This window comes from Apodemus sylvaticus, chromosome 22 (assembly GCF_947179515.1).
Source record: "Apodemus sylvaticus chromosome 22, mApoSyl1.1, whole genome shotgun sequence".
Lineage (NCBI taxonomy): Eukaryota > Metazoa > Chordata > Mammalia > Rodentia > Muridae > Apodemus > Apodemus sylvaticus.
In genome coordinates, this window is record NC_067493.1 from 52992708 (window position 1) to 53001043 (window position 8336).

The following is an 8336-nucleotide window of genomic DNA, read 5'->3' on the forward strand; positions in this document are numbered from 1 at the left end:
GTAGAGAGGGTTAAGGACAGTAACAAGACCCCAGGCACTGAGACAAGGAAGACAATTTGTTACTGAAACAGGACATGGAGCAAGGAGCAGTAAGACAAGCATCATCTCCCATCTCGTGGGCTTCAAGAGTCCTAGGGAGAGAGATTTTTGGAGTGAACGCCTTCATCAGAACCCGAGAGCAGCAACAATGCATCTGGTCCCCAAGGTCGCCATCCCACTAAACTTCCCAAGCCATCTAAGCAGCTTCTATGATGACCTCTAAAACTGCATCTTCCCTAGAGAAATGTTCTAGAAGATATCAGTGGAATTTTCTGTCTATAAAACAGTTCTGTTGTTTATTTGGTTTTGAAGCCCAGCGTTGTGGGAGTGATCTTGAACTTGCTTATGTAACTGAGGCTGACTTTGAACTCCTGATTCTCCTGCCTCTATCTCCCAATGGGATCACAGGTGTGTGAATCACTATGCCCAGTTACATAGCCCTTATTTTAAAAAGCAAAATCCTATAAAAGCAAACCACAGGCTATAATGTTTAGGCTAAAAAGTCAAGAGTTTGGGGACACCTGCTTGAGGGTGAATGTAAAGAAGATGAGTTTTCTATTCTTTCCAAAAGCACTCGCTGGGAGGGCTGATGACGTGTGATGGCCTCAGCATCTATTTAGATATTTAGAAAATGGCAGTGGCTATCTTTTCATGGGAAGAGACCACGTACCCGGGGGTGGTGTCAGGGGGAGACTTCCCATGGTGTGAACTAGATAGCATGCTCAGACCTCCTCTCACTGAAAGCAGCAACTGCACTGTAGCCAGTCACTTGGGGCCTTCCCAGGGATATTCCATCAAGCACCAGCAAGGGATGGTGATTTAGGAGAGAGCCAGCAGGATGCCTGTGTGTGCCGCATGCAAGGCGCTGCAATAAACCAGTGGCTTTCAGCCTTCCTAATGCTGCGACCCTTCAATGCAGTTCCGCATGTTCTGGTGATGCCCCTCCCCCAACCATCAAATTATTTTCATTGCTAGTTTGTTAATGCATGTACCTCGGGTACAAAATAATTCATGGATTTTGCTACTGTTAACGAATTGTGATGTAACTATCTGACATGCAGGATATCTGATATGTGGTCTCCCGTGAAAGGGTCACATGACCCCTAAAAGGGGTCACACCCCCAGGTTAAAAACCACTGGGTTAGAATTAGAGTGGAGGATATACTAAGTGCAAATGACTTCATCAGACAGACATCTTCAGCCCCAAAGTCCCCAAGAATCTAGACATAAGTGTGATAAGGGAGAACAGGTTGTCAGAGATTTACAACACTGGTTGTAAGGTGTCAGGGACCAGCAAGATGGATAAAGAGGCTTGCTGCCAACACTGATGGCCTGAGTTCAGTCCCCAGGATCTATACATGGTAAAAGAGGAGCACTGACTTTCAAAAGTTGGTCTCTGGCCTCTATGGACATATGTGTGCGCGTGCGCATGCGCGCGCACACACACACACACACACACACACACACACACACACACGCTAAATGTAATCTTAAAAGGTTATGTATTGAAGGGAGCAGCTGTGGAAAGAAAGTAAAAATTATTCATAATGAAGGGACAAATTCTGGAGGTAGCAAGTGGGAGAGGGACCCACAAGACAGAGCAAGTCCTGGCCGTTCGTACAGCATTTGAACCTGGGAGACATAGCTAGCTCACTCCATGTCGTGTGAGAGATGACAGCGGCATAAGGGTGGGAAAGTCCAGATGTCAGCGGCGCTCCCACTCCCCGCACGGCCTCTGTCAGGTGCGGAGACCACTAAGGAGGCCACAAGGACCCTGTGTGCAGCCTCCACCTCATGGTAGGAGATGCCCGTTAGTGAAGGCCACAGTGAGAGAGGGGACAGAGAATGGAGTGTGCAGTCAGTCTTGCATGTCAAGGACAGCTCGTCAGTCACTGTCGCCACGTGCAGGCATTAGTGTCTGACTCTGGCTAGCTGCACCCCGAGTCCTCCCACCACTGCCTCTAAGAACATGAAGTCACAGGCTCCCAACCCGGTGACGAGAAAAGACACATCTGGCCTTTGCAACTTAATCTTTTTTTTTTTTTTTTTGAAAATTTTCGTAATGTGTGCTGAGTTTACATTATTTCCACCCATCGTTGCCCATGGCCCCCCACTCACTCTCAAATTCATGATCTCCTGTAGATAGATAGATAGATAGATAGATAGATAGATAGATGGATAGATACGATAGATACGATAGATGGATGATAGATAGATAGATAGATAGATAGATAGATAGATAGATAGATAGATAGATAGATGGATGGATGGATGGATGGATGGATGGATGGATGGATGGATGGATGGATAGATAGATAGATAGATAGATAGATAGATAGATAGATAGATAGATGGATGGATAGATGGATAGATGACTAGATGGATAGATGGATAGATAGATACACAGACACATAGATACATAAGTAGACAGATACATAGGAGAGATAGATAGTGTACTGGCTAGTTTTGTGTCAACTTGACACAAGCTGGAGTTATCACAGAGAAAGGAGCTTCAGTTGGGGAAGTGCCTCCATGAGACCCAGCTGTGGGGCATTTTCTCAATTAGTGATCAAGCAGGGAGGGCCCATTGTGGGTGGTGCCACCCCTGGGCTGGTGCTCTTGGGTTTTATAAGAGAGCAGGCTGAACAAGCCAGGGGAAGCAAGCCAGTAAGGAACATCCCTCCATGGCCTCTGCATCAGCTCCTGCTTCCTGACCTGCTTGAGTTCCTGCCCTGACTTCCTTTGGTGATGAACAGCAGTGTGGAAAGTGTAAGCTGAATAAACCCTTTCCTCCCCAACTTGCTTCTTGGTCATGATGTTTGTGCAGGAATAGAAACCCTGACTAAGACAGACACATACATACATACATACATACATACATACATACATACATATTTAGATTGGAGAGATAGATACATAGATATGTAGATGGGGTTTGGGGTTTGGTTGGTTGGTTGGTTGGTTTTTGGTTTGTTTTTGTTTTTTGTTTTTTGTTTTTTTTCTAGACAGGGTTTCTCTGTATAGCTCTAGATGTCCTGGAACTCACTCTGTAGACCAGGCTGGCCTCAAACTCAGAAATCCCCCTGCCTCTGCTTCCCAAGTGCTGGGATTAAAGGCGTGCACCACCACTGCCCAGCACTTTGGGGTATTTGTAATAGCAATGCACACCCCTCCCTTTCCTTGGAAATCTTTTGCTCTGTGGGCCTAATATTGTTCCTACCACAAAAAAGGAAAGAAAAAAGAGATGTAATGTATGTAATTAGAAAATTAGAACTTCTGGCCATCAAATAGTCATTCATTCTGTCCTGTAAGGAAGGAAGCCCCCAAAACCAAGTTCAATCACACAATCGTTAATTCAGCCAAGCATATCCAGCCTGGGAGAGAACCAGTCTATTCACGCCGATGATGATGGTGTTGGTGATGGTGATGATAATTACAATATCAGAAGAATAAATTACGACTTAGGTGTCATACTTTATTGAGTGTTGAGTTGTTCTAAGAAATTTTTTGGGACCTGGGGGTTACTTGATGGAATCCCCAAATTGTACTCAGTTGCGCAAAAGTGTAGGCTAGGGACCCCTGCAGCTACTGCACGTCCTGAAGGCAGTTCTGTGAAATGCATCCTGGGTACTTAGCAACACAGTCGGATAGCAAGCAGAAAGCTATTAGTCAAAGGATCCTTCTAGCTCTGTCGCTGAGCCCCTGGCAAGAACGCCAAACCAAAGGTAAAAACACACAGTCTGCCCGCCCGGCACTTCTCCATTAGGTCTTATTTAGTCGGCATTCTCTGTAGGAACAGAACTGATAGCATGAAATATATCTAAGGGAGAGCTAAGGGGGCCTGGGTAGTCTAACAATGACTGACTCGCAGTGGAGAATCTGAGAGTCCAGTAGTTGTTCAGCCCACAGGACTGGATGGGGCAGTCCTAGTCTAGCACCTATAGCCTGGAGGATCCCCAGAGAGCCGCTGGTCTTTAGTGTATGTTGGAAGCCTGAAGAAGCTTCTAATACCAGTAAAGAAATGCAGCAGTCACAGCAACAGGATAGACGGACTTGCCAGCAAGAGTAAAAGCAAGCAGGCAAAATGCAGCACTTCCTTCTTCTGTCTCCCTGTTACCCAGGGCTGTCACTGGAAGGCGCTGCCCATATGCAGGATGAGTTTCAGGTCAGATAATCTTACCAAGATAATCCCTCAAAAATGTGCACAGCAGCTGTGTTACAGTTAATGCCAGATCCAGTCAAACTAACAAGCAAGACTAGCCATCACAGGCCTCAAGCCTCCCACCTCTAGAGGAAGTCGTCTTCTTCTTCTTCTTCTTCTTCTTCTTCTTCTTCTTCTTCTTCTTCTTCTTCTTCTTCTTCTTCTTCTTCTTCTTCCTCTTCCTCTTCCTCTTCCTCTTCCTCTTCTCCTCCTCCTCCTCCTCCTCCTCCTCCTTCTGCTGCTGCTGCTGCTTCTCCTTCTCCTCCTCCTTCTTCTCCTTCTTCTTCTTCCTCCTCCATCTTCTTGGTCTTCTTCATCTTCATCTCCTTTTCCTCTTCTCCTCCTTCCTTCTTCCTTCTTTCTTCTTCTTCATCATCTTCAACTCTTCTCCTTCTCCTCCTCTTCCTCCTCCTCTTCTTCATTTTCCTGCTCCTCCTGCTCCTCCTGTTTCTCCTCTTTCTTCTTTTTCTTTGTGGATCAGAGTGTGTATCAATCTCAGAGATAGGTGTGGTCTTGTGACCCAGACCCATTCAGTCCAAGTGCTGCATTCCTTTGGTCACAGCAAAAATGTAAGATGTCGCTCCAAGGGACAGTACAAGCTGGTCCCTGAACGTCCGATGAATCTGGAAGGCTGATTGTTCTCTCTTCTGCAACTGCTGACCATAGACAAAGCAAAGCTGGGTGTGGTGACCGACTCTCAGGAGGCAGAGACAGGAGAATCTGTAATTCAAAATGGGCCTAGGCTACAGAGCGAGACCCCATGTCTCAACAAAACAAAAAGGTAAGACTGTCCCAAGGTTTAGGGGAGCTACCACACAGTGACACCATCAAAATCAAAGTCGAGAAATGCTCACGCCTGGGCTGTCCCCTTTGAACATCCTTGAACTATTCAGTTATGGGAGTTAGCACACTTTCTGCTTAAACTAGATCCAACTTGTTTCCCTTTACTCCCAACAAAAGATGCCCAGCAAGTGCAATAGGAGACACACACACACCAGAGAGAGGGAGAGGGGGAGAAATGAAGAGATATGTGTATGTGTGAGCATAGCTGAATCCTCTGCCTGAGAAAGGCCCCTCCTTCTGACAGGACTAGCAAGGCAGCAGAGGAGACTCCGTCGTCAGATCACATCAGATCAGAGAAGCTGAGAGAAAATACCCAAGTTAAATCCACCACATCGATCAAGAGAGAAAAGAGAGAGGGGAATTGGATGGTTTATGGCTTGCTTTTGCAGCAGGTGCGAAGGAGCCCACTTGTATTTAAAAGCGCAGGAAACTCACATAAGGTAGGGGTTGTTGGTCAACACCAGCCTTCGTGTTTCAGCCACTGTGCAAAGAGGTGCTTCGGGATATGAGTTTCCCATCTGAAAGGTCTCCAGAGAAGAGGAGAAGCCCAGGATGGCCCACTACGGAGCAGAAGGCGATGTCAGAACAGATTCAAGGCTATCTCAGTGAGGCTGCTAGCATTTTAAGCCCTCGCAGCTTAGGCAGTAACTCACTCTGCATTAGTTGCCTTTCCCTGCTGTGACAGAATGCCTGACAAAGCAACAGAAGGAAGGACAGCTTGAGAGGGCACAGTCCCTAGCGGTGGGAAAGGCAGTGGCGGCTGGAGTCTGACAGTTGGTCACACTGCTTCCGCAGTCAGGAAACAGAACAGACAGGAAGTAGAACTGGCTATAAAACATGGAGGTCCATCCCCAGTAATGCACTTCTCCCAGCAAAGCTCAGCCTCGTCATGGTCCCCCAATCTTCCAAAACAGCGCCATCATCTGGAGACCAGGCGCTCGAACACATGAGCCTGTGCAGAAACGCTGCCATTCAGACTGTGCACTCAGGCGCCCCCCATTGGTGCTGCATTCTGGCGCCCCCTATTGTCCCTGAACTCTGTCACACATCCCCCATTGGCACTGCACTCTGGCGCCCCCTACTGGCTCTGCACTTAGACTGGCTCCACTTGGCTGGTACCCATAGAAGCAGCATAGAAACCCAAGGGTGGATGTGAATGCCACACTGTAGGGATAACGCGGCGATCTCCTTCTCATCCTCACTCCAGGACATACGTCTTACTCTGCCGTCCCTCTCAGATCCCTGCCCCATTTATCCCAAAGCAGGAAGTGTGCCTGTGAAATCGGCGCTGTGCTCCTGTACCCCAGCGATGCGGCCAGAAGGGGATTCCTTGCTTGCCCTTCACTTGGCAGTGGTGGCTTTCTAATTACACCCCCCCCTTTTGTCTCCTCCTGGGCACTCTTGCTTACCTCCCAACAGAAGTCATTTTGTCAAAGAAAACAGTGTGGCAGAAACTGGCTACTCCCCAGCAACAGCCAATGGGCTGCAATTTCTCCTTACCCCAGGGTGCTTACAGTCTTTGTTCCTGTTGATAAGGAGACAGTATCTCCCTTCTGCAGACGGAACTGTTGCCAGATCTGGTATTACTACCTATCCTGTGTACTCCTCACACGAGAGACAGTGAGATAGGCCACTGATCCGAGGCTCAACATACCTCCAATCAAGTGAGACAGGCAGATAGACCTACGACAAGATGGAGATACAGAGACACAGATCATTTACACTCCGTGTTCCCACAGATCTCAGGTTCTGACAATGTTTGCTCTTGGACAGCCTGATTCAGATCATAGCTATGATATCTAACATCTGTGTGACCTTAGGAGGGTCACCGTAACCTGCTAGGATGCTGGGGTTTCTGCACCCGTGCAGTGTGGGTGGTAACCACCTCGTTAACGCTCTCTCTGTGAGGATGAAAATATTCTTGCACATGACCTCACAGCTGAATTGCTTCGGGGGGGGGCTTTAAAAGCTCCCCAAGCCCAGAGATTCTGATCTCAGAGGTGGCAAGTGTCCTCTGAGCATCAAGGATGGCTTGAGCTGCTCTGCGGAGTCTAATGCACAGCAAGGCTTGCAGACAATTTCATAATAAGGAGACGGCTTGCTCAGAACAAGCAGCATCTGGCATGTGGTAACCGTAATGTGAGTGTTTGCTATTCTTACTCCTAATGCCTTGAAAACATCACAGCATATTTAAAATGCACAACCCAGACCTACTGGGTGCCACCAAATGCGGTGGCAGAGTCAAGACTTCCCCCAAGGGAGTTCCCAGAGCATCTTCTGAACACGTCAACATGGCTTCTCCAGAGAGCACAGGTCGGCCAGCTGCAGACCAAATTCAGGCCTGGCCGCTCACTCAGTATTTTCAACGTCTTGAAGCTTTGGTTGGGGAGATAATTACAAGCCCATTCCTCCCAAACGCTTCATTCCAACAGGGTTTCAGTATTTGGCAAGAAAGACGCCCAGATTCAATTAAGCCAGAAAGGGGCACACCAAGAGCCTGGCAGCTGGAGGAGCAGAAGGTGGCCAAAGGGACAAACCCAGCCAGGTCTCAGACCCCACCGTGGAGATGCTCAATGGGAAGTGACTGAAAATGGGGAGGGACCTCCAGAACCCAAGTGCCATCAACCAGACGGATAAATAGGGTCTGACAGGGGCACCAAATAAAAAGAAACACAAACGGCCTTTCTCCTTCCAACTCTGCTGACAGAAGCAAACCTATTACTTCTTATGCTACATGGGCACTGACTCGGGAACTGTTCTATTAGCAAGCTACTGGTTTGTCCCAATCAAAATGTCTGATTTTATATACATATACATATACATATACATATACATATACATATACATATACATATACATATACATCACATATGTATACTTATGTATATGTATATATCATATGCATATATATGTATATGTATACATATATGTGTCCATCATATATGTATGTATCATCATACACATATACATAATACATCATCATACACATATACATATATATCATATACATATGCATATATGTATACATATACATCATACAGATATACATATACATATGTGTATATGTGTATATATACATCATACACATATACATAAACATATGCATATCATGTCAATGTAGGAATGATCGAGAAAACATAGATCCTGCAAAGTCAGGATGTAAACTGTTTAAGTCATTTCAGAAAACAGCATGGATGCTCAAGAAACTAAAAATGACCATGTGTGTGAAGTCCAAACTCTAAGACAAGAAAAG